Genomic DNA, 26,364 nt, shown 5'->3' on the forward strand with positions numbered 1-26,364 from the left:
GCTCACTGTTCCCCAGAAATGACCTACAAAGAAACAAAGATTTTCAACAAGTCATATGACAAATTCTATTTCCTGTGTAGACTTTGACATTCATTTAAAACTTACCTGAATAGAGATGCATAAATGTAAAGAGAAATCTAAGACAAATATGAGTAGCACAGCTGCCCAAAGTGAGCTAATGAGCCATGAACAACACCCCATGAAGAGAAGCATCATATGTGACTGTTACACACCTGCTCTATTATGAAATTCCTCTAGAGGAGAACAGTGAGAAAGGACAACAAAGAAAACCTAAAAATGTGTGTCATTTCTTTTTTAAAAAATATCTAAATTTGTCACTAGCAATTCTAACATTCCATACTGAAAACCAATGAGAATTATATTTGGAAACTGATGGGAGTTCCATTGAATATCAGTGCAACTGGTGTTCTAGGATGCCACCATTTTTGGCAGCATCCAATACTATTCAATTTGACAGCAGTAGAATTGTTTTTGTGACATTGAGAAATGAAAATTTTGCTTAAAGCTGTAATATAAATGATGGAAAAACCTCAGTGATGAAGCATACAGAACAGAAAGTCTTATAAGACATAAACTCATACCAGACTGAAAAATACAATCTGGGTCCACAGATATCCTTAGTAAAAGTATATTGAATAACTTATTTATTCAATAAAACTGATTAACAAAACACCACTCAAATACCTATAGGGATGTACTGAACAAAGAACATTGCGAAATATATGCTGACCTTGAACTCTTAAAGTCACAATTAAAGTCTTACAGGTAGAAATTATTGGTCTTATATAGTACAAAATAGTCTTGAGAACCCTTAGATTTTGAAAAATTCTAGTTTCCTCAAGTGAATAATATGTCATCTATCATCAATCTATCATCAGCATATTTCCTCATATCACTTATTTAGTGATCATCTGTTTTTTTAAAGAACAGAATATATTACATAAACATTGTTCTTTTGCTGTCAGTGTTAGACAACAGTGACATTATACTTTCAGTTTAAAACAATTACTCACCTCAAAGCACAACTGGAGTGCTTTTGGTTTAGTGCTTTGAAGAGACTCCTGAATGTATAAATGAGTGCATCTCTGATTCCTGTGCCTTCTCTTTGGGTTCTTTGATTTTTCTGTTGGTTTGTCTTGTCCAACATTAATATGATGGTTTTTGTTTCGTCTTATTATATTTTATTTCATTATGTTTTGTCGTAATCTCTCTGAAAGCTGTGAGAGACCTAAAGAAAGTGGATCCAGATGAGAGAGGAGGTACAGAAAAACTGGGAGAAGTAGAGGGAAAAGCCGTATTCAGACTATATTGTATGAGAAGAGAATCTACGTTTAATAAAGGTAGGTTAAAAAACAAACTCATTCCCCCTTTTTTAATGTTTATATATACAAACTATTCTGTCTACAGAATGGTTCTTGTAAATACATTTCCAGGGCTTACCATTTGGTTGGATAACCAATTGGTGTGCTCTTCCCTGGGGTATCTTTCTCCCACTCCCAGAATTTCTTAGTTGTTTTTGGTTATTGTTCTTGGCATAGGATTGAGGACTTCTGGGCTTTTCCCATCCACTGTTAGCATGTCTATTGGTATTGGATATGTTGAGCTCAGTTATGACAAATCATGACAGCACTCATAAAAGGAATTACTGAGGAAGAACATTCATTTGTATCAGACTGTCTTGGGAAAGCTGCTGCAAAGTATATCCAAGTCTCAAGAAATGCCTTATAAATTCCATCCTCTAGGATTTCAGATGTAGGACACTACTGTATCAGACCACTTTTAATGTAAATTATCTTACAACTACATTCTAATTCATAGGAGCAGCTGTGCATTGACAGAAATGTTTTAAGGATATTATTCAGACTGCTTTGTTTTCACATGATTATTGAGAAGCTAGGAAAAATGTTGCCAGAGATCACAATAGCATAAAGAATGTTATACACTCAATTTAATACTGTGCTGTGAATATATAGTAAAAATATACATGTTGAAATTATTTAATCTTTCTTGTATACAGAATACAATGATACACGAGTTGTTTCATAAATTATATTTCCTAGTGTACCTTGAAACAAAATACTTTGTAAAAAAAACAATGCCTTCAATGTTCATCTGAACATTTTGTTTAAGATATACATGTGAATTCATATATATTTGTGCATGTGTATTTTATATGAATATATTTATATATTTGTGCATACATACTTTATGTACACAAACACATTTATAGATACATAAAAAACACATATGCATCTGTTCTTATAGGTAAAGATACATAAAATTAACTATATTTTAAATACTTAAAACTTACTATTAAGTTGAGATATACCTATTCAACATCTGTGAAATGCATAAATGGAAAGAACACATTCGGCATTCAAACTGCTATTCAGGAACATAGCATCCATTTCACCCTTCTCTTCTCTTGTTGAGGATCTATCAGGATTTTCAAAGACCTAATGAAATACACAAATATATTAAAATATCTCTGAAATTATTCCATCTAACTTAGTCACAGTTCTCCTAGAAAATTTAATGTTGGATTACATGTAATAAATATAAAAGATAATGAACAGAAGCAAACAGAATATTCTTATTATGGTCCAGAGGAAAACTGAACAATTATTCAATGTTTTTCTGTTTTGATTACCCTTCTGTCAAAATGCTAAACTTTATAATAGTCTCAGAAAATATTATAAACTTTATAATATTTCTGTAAATATTTATAGTTGTAGTCATAACTACACAATGTAAGAGATATATGTGACAGACACTAATGAATGAAAGTTGGTAGTTTCTCATAGCTTGATTTGCTAGCAGATTGATTGTTTCTGTGTTGTGTCATTTTGTTTATTATTAGCATTGTTTTGCTTATTGCTTATATCTGTATTTTACTATTAAAACAGTTTTAAATGAAGTAGAAATTCATCATTTTACCCCACTCCTTTTTCTTTTTCAAAACACTATTAAATATTATCCCCACATACTGTCTCCATGCTGCCCCTTAAGTGACTAGCCTCTTTTACCATGATTTTTATTGCTATGTATCTGGTGTATGTACGTATGCATGCATGCATGTATGTATAAATATATATACACAAATGCACATAAATTCAATTTCTGAACCATTTTTGTTGTTGCTTATGGCTTCAGGATTGACCCCTCTTATTTTAGAATGAATTAGGCGGCTCATCTTTTGGAGAGACTGACTTTTCCTTCTAGGAGATGAAAGTTGGCATTATATATTAAACTTATATTTCACATCACCTAACTTTCTTCATTTTTACTCCCAACTCTATTCTGAATGTTATCTTATCTACTATGCACTCTTTAGATTAAAAATATTTTATCTATTTAAGGTAAATGAAATATTTGTATGATGTTAGCAGGATACTACTCTTAGGTGTTATCAGAAAATAATGATTTTCTGATGTGTTTATGAGCTTACATGAAATAGGAGATTTAGAAAAATCATTACTTTAACTCTAAAGATGACAGAAGTAAAGAAAAATACAGAACTAAAACAAAGTAAGCATTAGTTAAAAGGAGATGAGTAAAAATATTTAAAGAATAACTTACAGAAGAATATCACAGTGATGATTCATCAAGTTCACAGTTTTCTTTTGGGTCATATTTTCTTCCAGTCTGATGTGTGCTTACGAAGTTAATATTGTTGTATAGAGACAAACTTTCCTTCAGGTCAACTTATATTTACTTCCTGAGTTTGCCCCATGGGTAAAAATTGTCTGTGTGTGTTCTGACCAAAATGAGAACCCTGGAAATAGTTACCATAGGAATCCCATGGAGTTTCCTCTGTTGAGAATGATATTGAGTGTTGTAACTCTGTGGAATAGAATGATAGACAAATAGGCAATTTGTATGTCATGTTACCATTGATTAAATAACTTTCAAAATTAATCACTTTAACCATAAAACTAAAGAAACACTTTCTGTTGTCTTACCTCTTACTGAATGTATATAATCAAAGTGTTTAATTTTTTGTAGTTAGGAGACCATCTGTTGTAAAATGCAAGATATGAACAGAACAAAAAAATAATCAGAAATCTATACGATGAACATAATTCCCTAATGCATGGCAAATCTGTGTCAAATCTTGGTCATGTAACTGATGAAGTTCAGTGTATTATGTAACTGTATGTGATATTATCAGTTTTGAGTTGGATGCAGTGACTATTACCTCTATGAAATATAAACTTTTTTATTGATTTTAGAAAATTGGGAAGGACACCTCTCTATATGGCTTCACCTGAGATGGAGTTGCAAAACGTTCAACTGATCTCAAAGTAAAATTGCTATGTGTTTTTGAATCAGTAAGCCTAAATTATAATTATCAGTGATTTCTATACAAACTTCCATGTTATTTTAGTTGTAAAAAGTGGACATACATGTGTGAAATGTAACTGTATAACCATTTTTTTGTATTTGAGATGACACTGAATATTAATAGATACATCTTATGAAAACTTTGTGAATCTAATGAATAAAATATTTAGGTTGAAGAGAAAATAATCTTAAGTACTTTAAGATACAGAATATGGAAAAAGAACACTTTTAAAACTTCTATGTGTTCTTTTTTGCTGGGTTTGCAATATATAATATATACTGTCATTTTAGACATAGACTGTAGCACTTAGAAATATACAAATCTTTTGTATATACAAAATTTGTTGCCTTGGTAGTCTTTAAGAATTTAATGATCTACAAAAAGACATATATAGCTTATAATAGCATAAAAGCCTTGTTTTCTGAAGTTAGATAGAAACCTTAGTTGTTTATCTCAGCTCATTTTGAAGTCTTTGTGTTAATTAAAGCTAAAAAATAAAACAAACTGATAACCACAAAGACTTTTAATACAAGTCAAGGTATTTTTTTACATCGTATACTACTGGAAATCAACCATTTTCTACCTGATAAATATGTCTAGATTTTAATATCTGACTAATATTTTATTACTTTTGCTTTTTTGGCAATCTCACTTAGATTGAGCAAGTTGGTAATATTATCTAACAATCCAAGGAATTGTGGTCATGCCACTTAATTCAGGAATAGAACATGCTTCCCTTGATAGCCAAGAGAAACTGTAATTCTATAAGACTCAATGCCTTTAGTCATCCTCAGGCTATTTCTGGATCCTCCAAGCACTTCTGTTTGCTGATCATTATCATTAGTTAATCAGTTTGGTCACTAGGACAATTCACATAAAATCTGATCTCCCACAAATCTTAATACTTTGAAAGAATGAATAAGAGGGACTTGATACTATTCTTTCTCTTTAAACTACTGTTCTAGTTATGAAAGTGTTAAAGTGAATGATAAAATTAAAACTCATCAGTACATGCAACTAAATGTTGGAATTTGATTGATAGTTAAATGCCTTCTCTTAGCAAAAATTTGTTGTGAAGAATCTCGAGATTTTTCTTCAAAAAAATGGAAAATCTTGTAGAGTTGCCTTAAATACTTACAAAAATTAACATGAGTTAATGTTAAAGAATAACCCTTTTTAGGAGGGTTCCAATAGCAATAATTATTTACTCCTAAAACAAGTTACTGGTGCCAATGTGGACAGCTAAATCCACTTCAAACCTGAGAGACTTTGGGAAATAATTCTAGACAAAAAGGAACAGAGTTCAGCATGGCTTTTAGGTAGCAACTATTTCTTGGGTTTGCTCTCTTTTCTAGAGGCAAGCACTTCTCATTTAAGAGAGGCTTCCAGACTCACCTTTAGCTGGAAAACTTTGCAGCTCTTTTAAAAGGCCCTGCCACCAAACACTTAAATGGTGTTTATAAATAGCCAACAGCATGATTCTTGGTGGTATAAGGGACCTTGAAATTCCATAGAGTTGTGGCCAGAAACATGGTATTGGCCAGTACCTCTGCCATGAAGCTAGACTCTTAGAAAGCTAAGGAATGGGCTGAATCCAGTGATCAAAGTCATGGCTTTAATCCTAGCCATACCATTTAGCAAAATAGTGGTCATGTGGTCAGAAAAAGAGAGATATACAATAACGATATATTCAGATGAAGAAAACCTCTAAATGGTTTACAGTGTGTTTAAAAATATATGAAGGTTTAGGAGAGAAATGAAAAAGGAGTTGATCACGTGAGCCGGCTCCAAGATGGCGGAGGGGGTGGCCGGGTGGGGGGTTGAGGCAGAGGAGTTCGAGGATGCTCCTGATGTGGAGCCGCTGGAGCCCACGCTTAGCAACATCATCGAGCAGCGCAGCCTTAAGTGGATCTTCGTCGGGGGCAAGGGTGGCGTGGGTAAGACCACCTGCAGTTGCAGCCTGGCGGTCCAACTGTCTAAAGGACGTGAGAGTGTCCTCATCATTTCCACAGACCCAGCCCACAATATCTCAGATGCTTTTGATCAGAAGTTCTCCAAGGTGCCTACTAAGGTCAAAGGCTATGACAACCTCTTTGCTATGGAGATAGACCCCAGCCTGGGCGTGGCAGAGCTCCCCATGAGTTCTTCGAGGAAGACAACATGCTGAGTATGGGCAAGAAGATGATGCAGGAGGCCATGAGTGCCTTCCCTGGCATTGATGAGGCCATGAGTTATGCCGAGGTCATGAGGCTGGTGAAAGGCATGAATTTCTCAGTGGTAGTGTTCGACACAGCACCCACCGGCCACACACTCAGACTCCTGAACTTTCCCATCATCGTGGAGCGGGGCCTGGGCCGCCTCATGCAGATCAAGAACCAGATCAGCCCCTTTAGATGTGCAACATGCTGGGCCTTGGGGACATGAATGCTGACCAGCTGGCCTCCAAGCTAGAAGAGACACTGCCTGTCATCCGATCCGTTAGCGAACAGTTCAAGGACCCTGAGCAGACAACTTTCATCTGTGTGTGCATTGCTGAGTTCTTGTCCTTGTATGAGACGGAGCGGCTGATCCAGGAGCTAGCTAAGTGCAAGATTGACACCCACAACATCATCGTCAACCAGCTTGTCTTCCCCGACCCTGAAAAACCCTGCAAGATGTGTGAGGCTCGCCACAAGATCCAGGCCAAATACCTGGACCAGATGGAAGACCTGTATGAAGACTTTCACATTGTGAAGCTGCCACTGTTACCCCACGAGGTTCGGGGAGCCGACAAAGTCAACATTTTCTCTGCCCTGCTCCTGGAGCCCTACAAGCCCCCCAGCACCCAGTAGCACCACACGACTCATCCCAGCTGCTGCTGTTTTACACCCTCCTCTTTCCCCATGGGGCAGAGTTTGCACAAAGTCCCCCACAGTACGGGGGAGCCACTTAGGAGGTGGGAAGTTGGGAGGGGGTCTGTTCCCCCTGGTGGGGCCTGGGGAGGCTGCAATGCCCCCCACCTCTCCCTGCCTCACGCTCCTCAATAAAATAATCATAAATAAAAAAAATAAAACAAAAAATAAAACAAAAAAAAAGAAATGAAAAAGGATAAAGTCCTTAAAATAAAAAAAAAAAGAAAGAGTAATAAGGTGTGGTGGCACACACCTTTAATCCCAGTACTTGGGAGGCAGAGGAAAGCATATCTTGTGAGTTCAAGGACAGCCTGGTACACCGAGTGAGATCTAGGACAGCCAAAGATACACAGAGAAATCCTGTCCCAAAAATCAAAAATTTAAAATAAAAATAAAAGAAACATAGTTTAAAATAAAACAACATAAAGATGAAAAATTCTAAGACAGTTTGGATACTGTATGTTATTGCATTGTGTTTAAGTTGGTTGATGGCAGAGGATGCAGCAAAAGATTCTAAGAGTTATTTGATTATAGATGCTGCTGGATTATCCAACATTTATTTTGAAAATGCCTTGACTTCCAAATTTAATTCAAAAGGTATGTTTCTTTGGAGAAGAGGTTTTCCTTTTGTTTCCACAGGATATAGGAAGCTCTGGATTTATTCTGGGCTAAGAAAAAACAGGTTTGATAAAGGAAGACAGCCTGAAGAATTTCCCATAGAAGCAGATGGTCCAGATGATCCAACCTTTCAGAGGACCTCTGTTGAAGTTTCCTCTGAGTTCTACATCCAGAACAGTTTCAAGGCTGCTAGCTGAGATATCAAGACTCACAGAATCTTCCAGTCAGGACTTGACCATAATTCTAAATTTTCTTTAGGTCCCTGTAAGATTATCAGTCCCTCAATCAGCAGGAAGTAGCCAGGAAGACTATGCCTGCATCCCCCCCAAAAAAATAGATTATGGATGTTTCTCTTTGCTTAAAGTGCTGGTTACAAGTTGTATGGATAATGGTCAAGAAGAAAGCTAAACAAGGAAGATTTGATTCAGAGTTCTTGATTAAAAAAAAGAAAAGGGGAAGTGCTGTGGGACAATGGTTTTACCCTGTAAAGATTTGTTTCTTGTACTGTTTAATAAAATGCTGATTGACCAGTAGCCAGGTAGGAAGTAGAGGTGGGCAATGAGAACAGGTAAATTCTGGGAACAGAAAAGCTCAGTCTGTAGTCATTACACAGACACAGAGGAAGCCAGTCACAGAGCAAGCAAGATGTGACTGCCTTTCTGAAAGTTGTACCAAGCCACGTGGCCAACATAGTCAAGAATAATGCGCTAATTTAAGATATAAAAATTAGTTAAGAAGAAGTCTGACCTAATAAGCCAACCAGTTTATAATTAATGCAGACCTTTGTGTGTGTATTTGTTTGGGACTGAACAACTGTGAGACTGGGTGGGCCAGAAACCTCAGTTAACACTAATTTTACTTTGCCTTTGAGCTAGATTTTTTTTCTCCTTCTTCTATCCCTCTTAGGTTTGACTTTTTTCGTGGTGTTCCAGATAACCTGGCTATTTTGTGTTAAGAATTTGTTGGTTTTAATGTTTACTTTGAAGAATAAATCTATTTCCTCTACAGTATCTTCAACATCTGAGATACTCTCTTCATCTTCTTATCTTCTGTTGGTTATGCTTGTATCTGTAGTTCCTGTTGCTTTACCCAATCTCAAAAATGATATCCCCATGAATGTACAAGAAGCTTACAGAACACCAAATAGACTGAACAAAAAAAAATCCCATTGCCATATAATAATCAAAATGCAAGACATATAGAATAAAAGACTATTAAGAGCTACAAAGTACCAATTCATTGTTTATATATTCTTTGTATTGTTCTCTTTTTTTCTAATATACGGAATTCAACCCTCAATTTGATTATTTTCTCATGTCTTCTCCACCTGGTTGAATTTGTTCTAGAGGTTTCAGGTATTCTATTAAATCACTAGTATAGGATTTCTTCAACTTCTTTACGTGGGCCTTTAGTGTTGTGAAATTTTCTCTTAGTGCTGCTTTCCTGGTATCTCATTAGTTTGGGTATGTTGTACCTTTATTTTCATTAAATTCTAGGAAGTCTTTAGTTACTTTCTTTATTTCTTCCCTGACCCAGTGATGACATAGTTGAGCATTGTTCAGATTCCACACTATATAAGCTTTCTGGAACTTTTTTTGTAGTTGAATTCTAACTTTAAGCTGTGGCTTTCTAATGAGATACAGGGGTTTATTTCACTTTTTTTTCCATCTGTTGAGATTTGCTTTTTGAATGAGTCAATTTTATATAAGGTTCCATGATTTGTTAAGAAAAAATGTATATTCTTCTGTGTTTGAGTGGAACATTCTATAAGTGTCTCTTAAGCCCATTTGACATACGAACATATGCTAGTTCTCTTATTTCTCTGTTCATTTTCTGTCTGGCAGACCTGTCCATTTGTGAGACCAGGGTGTTGAAGTCTCACACTATTAGTATGTGGAGTTTGATGAATTCAAGGAAGACTTTAATTTCTTTCTTTATTTCTTCCTTAATCCAGGTATGGTGCAGTAGTTGACTGTTCAGTTTCCATAAGTTTGCAGGTTTTCTGGAGGTAGGATTGTTGTTGCCTTCTAACTTTAATTCATGGTGATCTGATTAGACACAGGTGGTTACTAATATTTTTTTGTAACTGTGGAAGTTTGCTTTGTTACCGAGTATGTGGTCAATTTTCAAGAAGGTTCCATGAGCTGCAGAGAAGAAGGTATATTTTTTCCTATTTGGGTGGAATGCTCTATAGATGTCTGTTAAGTCCATTTGCTTCATTACCTCCATTAATTCTCTTATTTCTCTGTTAGGTTTCTGTCTGATTGACCTGTCCATTGGTGAGAGAGGAGTGTTGAAGTCTCCTACTATTAGTGTGTGCGGTTTGATGGCTGACTTGAGTTTTAGTAATGTTTCTTTTATGTACATGGGTGCTTATATATTAGGGGAATAGATATTCAGGATTGAGACTTCATCCTGATGAATTGTTCCTGTTATGAGTATAAAATGTCCCTCTCCATCTCTTCTGATTGATTTAAGTTTGAAGTCAACTTTGTTAAAAATTAGGATGGCCACACCTGCTTGTTTCTTGGGTCCATTTGCTTGATAAGCCTTTTCCCAGCCCTTTACTCTGAGTAGGTGCCTGTCTTTGTGGTTGAGGTGTATTTATTGTAAACAGCAGAATGTTGGATCCTGTTTTCTTATCCAATCTCTTAGCCTGTGCCTTTTTATAGGTGAGTTGAGCCCATTGACATTAAGTGATATTAATGACCAGTGGTTGTTAACTCCGGTCACATTTTAGTAGTAGGGTTTTTGTGTTTCCCTATTTGAGTTGCGCTGGTGAAGGGTCTCTAGATGTCTGAGTTATTGTGGTCATTGTTGGACTCCTTGGTTAGTGATTTTCCTTTTATTACTTTCTGTAAGGCTGGATTTGTAGCTACTTATTGTTTAAATTTGTTTTTATCCTGAAAAATTTTATTTTCTCCATTTATAGTGAATGAAAGCTAGGCCGGGTATAGTAGCCTGGGCTTCTATCCATGGTCTCTTAGTTTTTGCAGTACATCTATCCAGGACCTTCCTGCTTTCATAGTTTCCATAGAGAAGTCAGGTGTAAGTCTGATAGGTTCAGCTTTATAAGTAACTTGGCCTTTTTCCTTTGCAGCTCTTAATATTCTTTCTTTATTCTGTATGCTTTGTGTTTTGATTATTATACGGCGAGGGGATTTTTTTTTTTGATCCAGACTGTTCGGTGTTCTGAATGCTTCGTGAACCTTCATAGGTATATCTTTCTTTAGGTTGGGAAAGTTTTCTTCTATAATTTTATTAAATATATTTTCTGGACCATTGAGCTGCACTTCTTCTCCTTCTTCTACTCCTATAATTCTTATGTTTGGTCTTTTTATTGTGTCCCATATTTCCTGAATGTTTTGTGATTAGAGTTTGTTAGACTTCCTGTTTTCTTTGATCAGTGTGTTTATTTTCTCTATATCTTCAGAATCTGAGATTCTTTCTTCTATCTCTTGTATTCTGTTGGCTATGCTTGTTCTGTAGTTTCTATTCATTTACCTAGATTTTCCATGTCCAGCCGGTCCTCTGTTTGTGTTTTCTTCTTTGCCTCCATTTCAGCTTTCAGGTCTTGAACTGTTTCCATTATCTGTTTGATTGTTTTTCCTTGGTTTCCAAGGGTATCATTCACTGATTTATTCAATTCTTCAAACTTTCTGTATACTTCTCATCCATTTCTTTAAGAGCATTATTTACATGCTGTTTAAGGGTGTCAATCGATTTCATAAAGTCAATTTTTTTCTACTTCATCTCGATTAAGATGTTCATGTCCACATGTTGTGAGGTCGCTGGGTTCTGGTTGTTTCATGTTGTTTTTGAGATTATTGGGTTAAGTCCTACTTTGGCGCCCACTCATCTCTTCCTCTGAATGCTCCCCTATGGATCTTCTTTTACAGGATCAGGTCTCCTTGCCTACTCATGTATCTTCCCAGTGATGGCAGTCCCCAGTGATGGCTCTCCTGGTGCTCCAGTGATATTTTTCCTGGTACTAAGATCAGATCTCCTTGCTGCTTGGGTAGTTCCCAATGATGGCTCTCCTGGTGCCGAGATCAGATCTTCATGCTGGTTGGGTAGCTCCTAAACAAAACACCTACCTTGCTTGCTGCAGGCAGGCTATTGAAACAAAGGAACTCCCTCCGGCCTGCTAGGTTGCCCAAAGGATTCGGTCCTAGCACCCAGACAGGCTGAGCTGGGAGAAGTTATGTGCCCAAAGAGGGAAGAAAGGAAGAAGGGGGGGAGTTTTGGATGCAAGCTGGGTGGGATAGGAAGAGAGAGGCAGTATGTGGGGGGGGTATAGGCCCTGCAGGAAGGCCAGGAAGTATAGGGGGGATGAGGAACGTCTGAGTTCCAGGGCTCTGGGCTGCTGCCGCGGGTCAGAAACTCACCCCACTGATCCAAAAAAATTCTTCACAGACCTTGAGAGAACAATAATCAACTTTATATCAAAATACAAAAAACCCAGGATAGCCAAAACAATCTTACAAAATACAGGAACTTCTGGAGGCATTATCATCCCTGAATTCAAATTTTATTACAGAGCTACAGTAATGAAAACAGCTTGGTTTTGGCATAAAACAGAGAAGTCGACCAATGGAATCGAATCAAAGTCCCAGATATTAACCTTCAAACCTATTAACACTTGATTTTCAGCAAAGGAGCTAAAAGTATACAATGGAAGAAAGCATCTTCAACAAATGGTGCTGACATAACTGGATTTCAACCTGTAGAAGAATGAAAATACATCATGTCTACCACCATGCACCAAACTCAAGTCCAAAGGGATTAAAGACCTAAATATTAATCTGACCACACTGAACCTCATAGAAGAGAAAGTGGGAAGTACTCTACAACACATGGGCACAGGAGATCACTTCCTATGCATATTCCCAGTAGCACAGACAATAAGGGCAACATTGAATAAATGGGACTTCCTAAAACTGAGAAGCTTCTGTAAAGCAAAGGACACTGTCATTAAGACAAAAAGACTGGGAAAAGATCTTCACCAACCCCCCAATGGACAAAGGTCTGATCTCCAAAATATATAAAGAACTCAAGAAACTAGACTTAAAAATGCTAATTAACCCAATTAAAAAATGGAGTACTGAACTGAACAGAGAATTCTCAACTGAAAGTTCAAATGGCCAAAAGACACTTAAGGTCATGTTCAACCTCCTTAGCAATCAGGGAAATGCAAATCAAAACAACTTTGAGATACCATCTGACACCTGTCATAATGGCTAAAATCAAAGACACCAAGCATAGCCTTTGCTGGAGAGGTTGTGAAGTAAAGGGAACACTCATCCATTGCTGGTGGGAATGCAAACTTATGCAATCACTTTGGAAATCAGGGTGGCGATTCCTCAGGAAATTCGGGATCAACCTACACCTGAACCCAGCAATACCACTCTTGGGAATATACTCATGAGATGCCCTATCATACTACAAAAGCATTTGTTCAACTATGTTCATAGCAGCATTGTTTGTAATAGCCAGAACCTGGAAACAACCTAGATGCCCCTCAATGGGAGAATGGACAAAGAAAATGTGAAATACATATGCATTAAAGTACTACTCAGCAGTATAAAAACAATGATATCTTGAATTTTGCATGCAAATGGATGGAAATAGAAAACTATCCTGAGTGAGGTAACCCAGATCCAAAAAGATGAATATGGTATGTACTCACTCATAAGTGGATTATAGCAATAAATAAAGGACACTGAGACTATAATTCATGATCCTAGAGAAGCTCAATAAGAAGGTAAACCCAAAGAAATATATATAGTTATTCTCCTGGATATTGGTAGTAGACAAGATTGTCAGGCAAAAATTTTGAATTTGGGAGTGGGGTTGGGATGGCTGTAAGGGGAGATGTGGAGAGAAAAGTGAGAAGGGGAAGATGGGGAGAGCTTGGGGGAATGAGACAGTTAGGATGGAGGAAGAGTAGATATGGGAGCAGGGAAGTATATATCTTAATTAAGGGAGCCATATTAGGGTTGGCCAGAGACTTGACTCTAGAGGGGTTCCCAGGTGTCCAAGGAGATGTCCCTAGATAGTTCCTTGGGCAGCTAAAAAGAGGGAGCCTGAAATGACCCTATCCTATTGCCATACTGATGTGTATCTTGCATATCACCATAGAACCTTCATCTGGTGATGGATGGAGATAGAGACAGAGACCCACATTGGAGCACTGGACTGAGCTCCCAAGGTCCAAATGAGGAGCAGAAAGAGGGAGAACATGAGCAAGGACATCAGGACTGTGAGGGGTGCACTCACCCACTGAGACATTGGGGCTGATCTAATGGGAGCTCACCAAGGACAGCTGAACTGGGAGTGATGGAGCATGTGATTAAACCGGACTCTTTGAACACGGCAAACAATGAGTGCTGACTGAGAAGTCAAAAACAATGGCACTGGGTTTTGATCCTACTGCATGTACTGGCTTTGTGGGAACCTAGTCTGTTTGGATGCTTACCTTCCTAGACCTGGATGGAGGGCGGAGGACCTTGGACTTCCCACAAGGCAGGGAACCCTGACTGCTCTTTGGACTCAAGAGGGAGGGGGAGGGGAATTGGGGAAATGGGGAGGGAAATGGGAGGAGAGGAGGAGATGGAAATTTTTAATAATAATAATTAATAATAATAGTAAAAGAAAAGACATTTGTGATAATGTAGTAAATAAAAACTATACTAAATCAAATTTAATAAAATATTAGGTTGTTTAAGGAAAAAAAACAGAAAAACATCATCCTGATTGAGATCCTAAATCAGAAAGACAAACAAAGTATGTTCTCACTCCTAAATGGATAATAGGTATAAATCAAAGGCTAATCAGACTGCAATCCATAGCTCCAGAGAAGCTAGGTAGCAAGGAACACCCTGATCTGAACACATGGATGACCCTGGACAAAGGAATTAGATGAAATCTCCTGGATAAACTGGAGGTGAGGTGGGACAGTGAAAAAAAGGGGATGGAAATAAGAACATGAGATGGAAAAAGGAGGAGAAAATGCAATGGGAGAGCAATGAAAGAGCAAATTTGATATGGGGAGCCATTTTGGGGGTTAGGGAGAAACATGATTATAGGGAAATTACTAAGAATCTACAAGGATAACCCCGCTAAGGCTCCTCCTAGCAATAGTGGAGAGGGTGCCTGAAATGGCCTTCCGCTATAATGAGATTACTAAATATCCTAACTAACATCAGAGAGCCTTCATCCAGTAACTTATGGAACCAGAGGCAGAAATCTACAGCCAAGCACCAGGTCGAGCTTTGGGAATTCTATTGGAGACAGGGAGGAGGGAATATATGAGCAAAGGAAGTCAAGATATGATGGAGAAATCTAAACAGATAGATGAACCAAGTTTATGAACTCTAGACCAACACCTGTGGCATCTCTATGGGACCAAATCAGGCATTCCGTATGTGGGGAGACAGTGGTGGAGCTGGTACTATCTGAGGGTCCCCAGGTTTTAAGGCAAAAATTGATCCTTGATACATGAGTTAGGTTATGGGAGAACATTCTCTATGGTGGGACACCATGCTCAGTCATAATTCAGGGGCAAGGGGCTTGGTCCTGCCCTATCTCATTGTGCCAAACTATGTTGACTACCCATGGGAGTCCTTACCTGCTTGGAGGAATGGAATAGGGGTCTGAACTGGAGGAAGAGGAGAGGGAGTGTCAAGCTAAGGGGTGAGGGGGAGAACTGTGTTTGGAATGTATAATGAAAATACAAATACATAATAAATAAATTTAAAAAACAATTTCATGATTTACAAAAAGACATGTATAATTTAAAGTAATTCAGAGGACTTCATTTCTGAAGTTAGATAGAATTTAGAAACCTTAGCCTTTTATCTCAGCTCAGCTCATGTTAATATCTATATGTTAATTAAAGTTGAAATATAAAGCAAACTAATAACCAAGTCTTTTAATATTAGTGAAAAAATTTTTGTATGTCCTCCATATACTGGACATCAATGTCTTAAGCAATTCTTTTAATATATATATATATATATATATATATATATATATATATATATAACCATTCACTGCCTAATTAAAATGTCTAGACATTAATTTCTGATTGTTATTTAATTAATTTTACTCTTTTGCACTTAGATTGAGTTGAAATAATTATCTAATAATCCAAGAAATTGTGGCGATGTCACTCAACTCACAAGTAGACCATATTTTCTCCAAAGGCCAAGGGAAACTGTGACACGATAAAAGTCAGTCAGTCTCCCAAGTCAACTTGGTGCTGCCTCTGCATCCTCCAAGGGTTTATGGTTATTGCATGGTGCTTATCATTGGCCAATCAGTTTGATTATCAGGAAAATTCACATAAAAGCTAATTTCCAAGACATGTTAACACTTTGAAAGAATATATAGGAGGGATTAAGCAGTATTCTTTCTCTAACTATTACTGTTGTCTCTTCTAGTTATGAAAGAGGTAAGTGGAATGACAAAATTAAAATTCAGCAGTACAAACAACTGTAGGATAGAATTTGATAGGTAGTTAAATGCTTCACTTCTCTCGGTAGAAATTCATTGTACAGAGTTCAATTAAGACTTTAGCTTCAGAAAAAAAGTATGAAAAATTCTGTAGAGTTTCCTTAAATAATTTCAGTGATTAAGATGAGTTAATATGAATGGTATAACTCATGCTAAGAGTCTTCTAGTAGCAACAGTTATTGCCTTCTAGCAATAATTTTCCTTAGGTAACATATCTATTGGTTTTATATAACTCTTCTGCATCACACTTTCTCTCTCTGTGTATTTTCTTTTGCTTGTTTGTTTTTATTACTTTTGTTTGTTTGTTTTATATAATCCCAGTGAAATGTAGTTTTCAACATTTATTTCGTGTAGAAGTTGCAATATGTATTGTTAGAACTGTAGAATTTCTGAGAATTATGGATTGGGTTATAATACTTTGAAAACAGAAAAATGAAATCCCAGAAGGTTTTCTTATACATCCAGGATCAAGCAGAAGATCTGTGTTTAAACCCAAAGTTCTGATTCCCATCCCTGTAAGTATAAAGATATTTTCTTTATAAAAGAAAAACAAAGAAACAAAAAAATGTCAGGGAAAAGACACATGAAAAGCACAACATTTTAAAGATTGAATTCAAAGTTAATGTGATGCAAGAGAACCCCTTCAGTGAATGCAAATTTAATAATAAAATCACTACATTTTCTAAAACTTTTTGAGTCTTTTCAAGAGTCTCAAATTAACTTTTAGGCGACCGCACTGATAAAAGGACACTTGATGAAGATTCCATTTTATCACTCTCCTCTTAGCAATATTAATTCTGAAGGAATGACCCACAGTGAGTGTCAAAATTCCTCTTTGCTCTACTACGATGGATTTTGTGTTTTCTGCATATGAGAATCTTAGAACCATCTTCATCCTTGGCATATTTACCATGGAAATATGATGTGGAATTTTTTTCTTCTCTATCAGTGAAATCAAATGTTTCAACGTTTTGAAACAAACTATTCAATACAACTTTAATTTACATAGTATCAATCTAAAAAAAGGCTTTAATGAACTAGTCACACCATAATTTGTCTCACAATAGTAAACCTGTTTTTGACTATATCAGTGCTGGGGTGATTTTATTTTGATATGTAAAGAAGACATGAACATGAATTTCATAATTTATTTTATGATTAGATCTGTCCTTATATTTAGAAAAAATATAGTCACTAAGTTTCATGAAACTTTGTAAACACTACTTTGATTCATAACTGGGAAGATTTAGAGAAATCTGGAAGAATAAACAATTTCTAAGCAAAATGGGTTGTGATTAAATAAATCCCAAAATTAACAAATTACAGCATTCTCACAAGAAATTTAAGAAATATAACTACTTATATCCTCTTTTCTCCAATATAACATTAATTTCCATATCATCTGTATTTTATATTATACAGGTCTACTGTCCTCAAAATCATTTTAAATCATATATTTTTACTTATTTCTAGTCTATTTTCTACCTTTTGCTTCATTTAGGTAATTTTTTTTCTCCTAAGAACTTTAACATAAAAAAAATAAGGAATGTTCTATACACCATAGTATTTTGACTTTCAGAAGAAAAAGAAGTCAGCCTAGGATAAGAGTGGAGACAGAAAAAGCAGCAAGAAGAGTTGCATTATGTGAGGTTGGAGTTTATAACCATGGACACAATGGGATCCTTGGCTACCCGAAGAAAAATACAAGCAAAGAGAAACATAGTATAAATTATAAGTTGTGATTTTTGTTTGGGAACTTTTATGAATAGATCTTAACAAGTCCTTAATGAGTGAGCTGAGTGTAGAATTTGCACATAATAACACTGATTTCCTTTGTATTTCATTTCCAAGGCATTTACTGAGACTTTCTTCTGGAATGAATCAACAAGAGAAACAAATCACTCTGGGGTGACTGAATTCATTTTTATTGGACTCTCTGATTCTCAAGAACTTCAGATCTTTCTGTTTGCATTCTTTTTTGTTTTCTATGTAGGAATTGTGTTTGGCAACCTTCTTATTGTCATCACTGTGATTTCTGATTCCTACCTCCACTCTCCTATGTACTTCCTGTTGGCCAACCTCTCATTCATAGATCTGTCTCTGTCTTCTGTGACAGCTCCCAAGATGATTGCTGACTTTTTCTGCAAACGTAAGGTCATTTCACTCAAGGGCTGCCTTGCACAGATATTTCTCCTTCACTTCTTTGGTGGGAGTGAGCTGGTGATTCTTATAGCCATGGCCTTTGACAGATATGTAGCAATTTGTAAGCCTCTACACTACACTACAATTATGTGTAACAACGTGTGTATTGGCATTATGGTTTCTGCATGGGGAATCGGCTTCCTACACTCAGTGAGTCAGTTGGCCTTTGCAGTGAACTTACCCTTTTGTGGTCCCAATAAGGTTGACAGCTTCTATTGTGACCTTCCAAGAGTAGTCAAACTTGCCTGTGCAGACACATATAGGTTGGACATCATGGTCATTGCCAACAGTGGTATACTCACTGTGTGTTCTTTTGTTCTTCTAATCATCTCCTACACTGTCATTCTAATGACCATCCAGCGCCGCCCTTCTGATAGATCATCTAAGGCTTTGTCCACACTGACTGCTCACATCACAGTTGTTCTTTTGTTTTTTGGACCTTGTATCTTCATTTATGCCTGGCCCTTTCCCATTAGGTCATTAGATAAATTTCTTGCCGTGTTTTTCTGTGGTCACTCCTCTCTTGAACCCCATTATATACACATTGAGGAACACAGAGATGAAAATTGCAATAAAACGTTTAAGACAATGGAATTTAAGCTTTTGGGCAAAGTCTTAGATATTTATAGCCATGAGATTGAGATAATGAAAGAAGTAGTTATTAAATTTTTCAGCAAACTTTATGAAGAGTTTAACATTTCAGCTTTATGTCACTTAGTAATTGATAAAGAAGGTTCTCATATTATCTCAGTTTATTCTGTACCTTACTTTTGTATAGAGTTTCCAAATTAATAACACTAATTCAAAATACCATTTTACAAATTTTACAAATTTTTAGAACAATTGAAGGTATTATGTTATTATTTGTTCTCAACACAGACTTTCTTAATACTTTGGGTTTTGAGATAACCAAAGGTATAAGCTTGACTATTTTACATTAGAGAAATTTTTATTTGATTCATTTGTCCCTAAAAGAATTACTAACCACCTTACCAAAAGAAATTTGTAAAGTCATAAGTGTTTCTATGCCAACTACAGAGATTCCTAAATGATATTCCTACTTGGTGGCCATCTATGAATTGTCTCCTACTACTAAAACAAGCCATAATCTATTAGTTCACTAGCAGGTATGTTAGGAAGATTGAACATTCTAATACTTAATTCAAGTTAATCAAAAACATCTGATACAGCAACTGGTTGCAAAGTAGCAAAAAGAATTAAGAATTTCCAGTGTCTTACCATGTTGGCATTAAGTATATCACTTACATACATTTTTTATTTCCCATTTTAAAGTTAAAAGATGCAGTTTCAATTGTACTTAAACCTTAACAAACATGAATATGGTTATTTATTTTTCTTTTGTAATTCTTTTTTTTCCTTAATATTAAGGAGATCATGATGTGCATTATATAGGGTTATTATGAGAAGTAATGAAGTAGTACATATACATAAGACAATATAACCATGTTACATATTTACTATTCAGTGAATATTTGGTTGTATTATAATATCCATGCTAATATTACTCTGTGTTAACATAGTCAAGAGCTTTCAAACTTTGGTATATGACAACTTTCACCGAGGACATTATAATTCTGATCTTAACATGTTCATTTGGGGCACTGTAATTACAATGGAAAAGTGTACACTTAGGTGCAAATGAGCGTATTTGAGTGCATACTAATGTGCACATACTCTTCCAGCCTAGTGCAGGATTCCAAAGGTCATTATAGAAGTAAAGGAAACTAAAAGTTTTCTTTATAACAAGTGATTCTGCCGACTCTTTTACCTTTCCCACGATTGTTATGGAAGTAGGCTAATGTTGAATTTCACGTATATTGAGGAGCAAGCCACATAGCTGAATGATTTGTAATCTCAATGAGCAAATAGAAATGGAAATTTAAGATAATAAAAGGTTTTAAATTATGCCTACGTAAGTGACAAAAATAGTACAAATATCCACAAAGATATTAAATCACATCAAAAACTTACCTATGACCTAATCAGTGGTAAAATAAAAAAGCTATATGTAAATTGGTGGGACAACTGGGATACTATGAAACATAATTTATTGTATCTATTCATCATTTCAGAGAATAATTTCTAAACTAACTCAAGATGTGAACCTGATGTAAAACTTAACAAATATTTTTAAATTGAGTTAATATCTTTATAATTCTTAGATGTAGTAAAGTTTTCTGATAACAATATATATAATTGATTTTAATGTTAGATAAAACTACCTAAAAAAGAGGTAAATGATATATTTAATAACACACCAAGTGTAATAATTTTATTATTTAAAGAACAGCCCTTAGTATATACATACATATATAAGTATCTTTCACAAATTCAACAATCTAATACAAAATTGGACAAAAGATATAATCTTACAGTTTATATGTAAGATAAAAACCATATTTACAAGAAAAAATGATTAAGTTGTTTCATGTTAAAATACATGAATGCTAAAATTATGCTAAATATTAACACTGACCTATGAGGTACATGATCTCAATATTTAATAATACAAACAAGAATGGAGCCATTGAGAAAGAAGAATTGCTAATTATACTCTTGAAAAGAACATAAAATGGCACAATTTTATGGCAGTGGTCACAAACATAACTTGCAAATAATCTGTATTGTAGTTTTATCTCTATCCAAGAGCTATATTATCAAAAGCACAGAAAAGTCAGACATGAGACTAGAAACACTGAATCATCACATCAAATGATAAACTTATAAATGACAAATGATGAAATAATACTAAAATGAAGATCAGTAACAATTCTTTGCTTATATAATTATGGAATAGTAAACATCTACAAAGCAAATGGGTCATTTCTCCAGATACTACAATGAAGCAATGTATAAGACGTAGATTACGTGATGTTAATAAAATGTCAAAGAGTTGCTATAGAATGTTAATTTTATGTTAAAACAGAGAAACATCTATTATATACTTGTGCAATTTAAAAAATATTTAATAAAGCATTTTAGATTATAAATTTGATATCAGCAAGAATAAGTAAGATTATAATCTATACTAAACATCTTATAATTTGACTTGAGAATCAAAAATATTTTACATAATTAAAAATAAAGTGATTAGCACTAGTACCAAGTAAGCACAACTACCTGAATTCAACTCCCATAACTCAGTGGAAAGACTCAAATTAATGGTATATGCATCTATTCTCAGCTCTCTGGGGATCACTAACCAGACTGCCTAGGGTAATAGTAAGACAAATTGTTTTAAAAACCAAGCTGAATACCTCTGGACATGTCTTATGGCCACCACATATATATGCACTTACGCATACACAATTTCACACACATCAGCCTGTGTACATGAGTACAAACACACACACACACACACACACACACACTGTAGAATTAAACGAATTGAAAAACTGCAAGTTTCCTGCAGGAGTTAAGGATGCTTTCTGCTTTTCCAGAAGAATTGTGTTCACTTAGCAGAACTTGTCAGGCAGCTCTCATGGACTACAATTCCAGCACCAAGAGATTTGATGCCTTTCTGCCCTCTGTATGCACCCTCCACATGAGCATAGAATACCATACAGTCCCATAAATATGGACATAATTTAAAAAATATAATAAAACCTGCAATTTTGGGGAAGATTGAAAAGGAGGATGTATCCGGGGGTATTCAAGGGGAAAGTGATAAGTATGATAATTGTATAAAATTCTCAGGGAATTAATTTTAAAAGAAAAATATAAAGCATTTTGAAATCTCTAAAAGTTCAAGTTTAAATAAAAATACATGATTTAATGATATTTTATTTAAGTACTATAATATCATTTAAATGAAACAATTCACTAAACAGAAAACAGACTTAATCTGCCTGTAAGTTAGTAGCACTAGTTTGGCTTTTCTAAATACACTTATTTGAATAAGACATATAAGTAGATCTTTAATTTCAATTGTAAATATCAGTATAAATTACTTGTTTTTTAATAAAATGTAGGCAGTGTTCAAGTGTGAGATTTGAAAAATATTTATTGAGTTTGAGTAAAATAAAATCATATCTAATGTCCTTGTGTTGTTATAGTCACTCTTTGTCACTAAAATAAATTTGTAATTCTTGGACAAATAGCTGATGCTATGTCTGTAGCATAAACACGCAAGATTATTCTGTAACTTCTGTATTTTACTTTTTGAGACAGAGTATCATGTCATGTAATCAAGACTGGCCTACAACTCATCATGTATCCCATGCTGTCTCAAATTCATGAAAATATACCTAGTTCACATGCCCAAGTGCTGAATACAGGCATGTATCACCATGCACAGATCAGAACAATTTTTATATCACAGTTAAAGGAACCTAATTGCTATCATAAAACTAAAACAACACTTTTTAAAAAAGCTAGAAAACTCTGCCAAGAAATAGTCCATATGAGGATCAGTGAGGTAAGGAGCATAAGTTGAAGCATTAGAACATAAAAATATCTGCAAAATGATTGTGAAAACAGAACAGTGATATCCATGCAGTAGTGGCATTCACCTTTAATTTCAAATAATAGAAGGAAGAGCAGGTGGATCTCTGTGAGTTTCAGGCCATCCTGGTCTACTGAGCAGTAACTTCTAGTACAGCCAAGGCTACACAGAGATTTTTTGTATCAAAATAAAAAATAAATAAAATTTTTAAAAAATTAAATTATTTTTTCTTTACTGTAACTAGTAGGCTTATTAAGTATTATGAAACTTCTTGGGTTATTGCTATATATATATATATATATATATATATATATATATATATATATATATATATATCCATAGCAAAATATTCTGTAATGTGATTATTAAAGAGGAAGACAAAAATCGAGTATTTACTCTTTCATATTTCCAGTTTGAGAAGATGTAATTAAATAGTTCAGAAGTAAATATATTTATAAAATTCAAGTTCATAATTCAAATTTATAATCATGAAATTACAAAATCAATTAATGGACATAAAGTAACAATATAAGATGCAATTAATGGGCAAGAGTTTTTTCAAAACTCTTGAATTACCACTTGAATTCTTACTGAAGAAATCAGTGAGAAAACAATATCTATAAACAAATGAAAATAGCACCTTTTCTGAGCATCTTCAAGATGCAGCTATGAGTTTAGGAAAGATAATGATTGTAAATGCCTACTTAAAGAAACAGACCCCAAATAATGACCAAATTCAGAGAAATCTCAAGTTAGTAACTAATGATGAACCTCGGATCTAAGGAAAAGCTCAAGATAAACCCAAAGTCAATCAATGGGAAGAGAAGATAAATATTATGAAAATTAATGAAATGGATGACAAAACAACAATATATAACATTATTCAAAGACTTTGTCCTATGAATAAATGCACAGTCAATAGCAAGAGAAACAGACCTACATTGGTAAAATAGAGATACAAGGGGGGGGGACCTGCAACACATGTAAATGTAATCCAGGTAACCAGTCATTGGGTAGTGCTTTAAAATCTTATATTCCCCCAAACTGGAAAATCTTGAAGAAATGGATATATGTCAGGATACATGTGACATAACCACATTAAATCAAAACGATTTCAAAAACTTCAACAGAACCATAGCAAGAAACTCTATTGATGCGGTAATATAACAACTCTCAAGAGTGAAGCTCACAATTGAAGAGATCCTCTGCCAAATTCTGCCAGATCTTTAATGAAGATCTGATACTAATGCCCCTGGAATTGTTCTGTGCCATAAAAACAGAAGAATCACCACCAGAAAAGGAGAAGAAAAAACCCACAACTATTAAGCCAGCATTACCTAGATACAAAGACATAAGGGAAAAATGACAAAGAGACCAATTTCTCTGATTAACATAAACCCCACAAAAAAAACCTGCAAGTCAAATCTAAGAGCATATTAGAAGGAGTATACATTATAACCAAACTGATTTCAATCCAGGGATGAAAGGTTGGTTCAATAAAAGAAAACAGCAGGGCAGTGTGGAACATGCCTTTAATCCTAGCAGTTAGTGGTGCAGAGGCAGGGGAATCTCAGTGAGTTTGACCAAACTGATTTCAATCCAGGGATGAAAGGTTGGTTCAATAAAAGAAAACAGCAGGGCAGTGTGGAACATGCCTTTAATCCTAGCAGTTACTGGTGCAGAGGCAGGGGAATCTCAGTGAGTTTGAAACCAGCCTGTTCTACAGAGTGAGTTTCAGGATAGTCAGGTTTACACAGAGAAAACCTTTTTGAAAAAAAGGAACAATAACTTCAACTCAACACAAACTGCTTCAGAAAAGAAATCTCATGGTCATCTCAGTCAGTGCAGAAATGTCACCTTGAGTTGTGATAAATTCTCTGAAGGGACCGCAAACAGAAGGATCATTCCTGAAAACAGGAAAGAAGACAAATGACAAACTACTACCATAACAATGCTAAGTGGGGAAACAATACTATTTCTCAAACCTGGAGGGAGAAAAGGTTTGAACCTGCTCTCTCATTCTTACTTCATGTTATGCTCAAAGTCTCAGTCAGAGTAAAAGGAGAAGGGACAGAAAAGAAAGGGATATCAATAGTAAATGAAGGAGTCCAACATATATATACATAATAAATTCATAAACTTAAAATACTCTGAAATCTCAACCAGAAAGCTGTTAAACCATAAAATACTTTCATCAATGAGCAAGATATAAAGTAAATTTATGACAGTCAGCAACTTGTCTGTGTAAAAGTAACAAACTTACTAAGACAGAAATCAAGGTGAAATTCGATTCAAAATTTCAAAACAAATAAATTACCCAGAAAACAGTTTAAGCAAGATGTAGTAGAAAACTGCTTGTTCATTTTTAGCTGCTCAGACCCCTGAATTAACCACACAGAAATTATATTATTTGAAATACTCTTTGGGCAATAGCTTAAGCGTATTTCTGGATAACTTTTTTGCATCTTTTATTTATTTATCAATTAAATTTATTATAGTTTAAAAAATACCAATGCAAGTTCCCACTCCCATCCCTCCTCCCAGTCCCTTCATACACCCTCACACCCCACCCCTATCTAATCCTCAGAGAGGGTAAGGCACATTGCTTTGTGGAAGGTCCAAGGCCCTCCCTATATCTAGGCTGAGCAAGGTTTACATCCAAAAAGAATAGGATCCCAAAAACCCAGTACATGCAGTAGGGATAAATCACGGTGCCACTCCCAGTGGCCCCTCAGTCTGCCCCAGCCATGCAACTGTCAACCACATTCAGAGGGACTAGTTTGGTCCTATGCTTGTTCCTTGCCTGTCCTGTTGGAGTTGGTGAGGTTCCATTAGCTCAGGTAGACTGTTCCAGTGGGTGAACCCATCATGGTCTTGACCTCTTTGCTCATATTCTCATTCCTTCCACTCTTCAACTGGACTTTGGAAGCTCAGACCAGTGCTCCAATGTGGATCTCTGCCTCTGTTTCTATCTGTTGCAGAATGAAGGGTCTATGGTGATCTTTAAGATAATCAACAGTCTGACTACAGGGCAAATCAAGATGAGGGGGGGCTCATCTATTGTTTATGGTCTTACCTGGGGTCATCCTTGTGGATTCATGGGAATTTCTCTAGAGCCACGTTTCTGTTAACCCTATAATGACTCCCTCAATCAAGATAACTCTTTCCTTGCTCTCATCTCTGTCCTTACTCCATCTTGACTATTCTATTCCCTCAAATTCTCCTCAACCCTTCACTTCTCCCCTTCTCTTTCCCTTCTAGGCTCCCTTCTCCCCACAACCCCCATGCTCCCAATTTTGTCAGGC

General features: G+C 35.5%; 2 pseudogenes; both read left to right on the forward strand.

Moving 5' to 3' along the window:
* The first annotated feature begins 6,157 nt into the window (after window positions 1-6,157).
* LOC142843730 (ATPase Get3 pseudogene) lies at window positions 6,158-7,406 on the forward strand (annotated as a pseudogene).
* An 8,915-nt stretch (window positions 7,407-16,321) lies between these two features.
* On the forward strand, window positions 16,322-19,213 carry LOC142844277 (olfactory receptor 4F4-like; annotated as a pseudogene).
* Window positions 19,214-26,364: the final 7,151 nt, after the last annotated feature.

This window comes from Microtus pennsylvanicus, chromosome 2 (genome assembly GCF_037038515.1).
Source record: "Microtus pennsylvanicus isolate mMicPen1 chromosome 2, mMicPen1.hap1, whole genome shotgun sequence".
Classification (NCBI taxonomy): Eukaryota; Metazoa; Chordata; class Mammalia; order Rodentia; family Cricetidae; genus Microtus; species Microtus pennsylvanicus.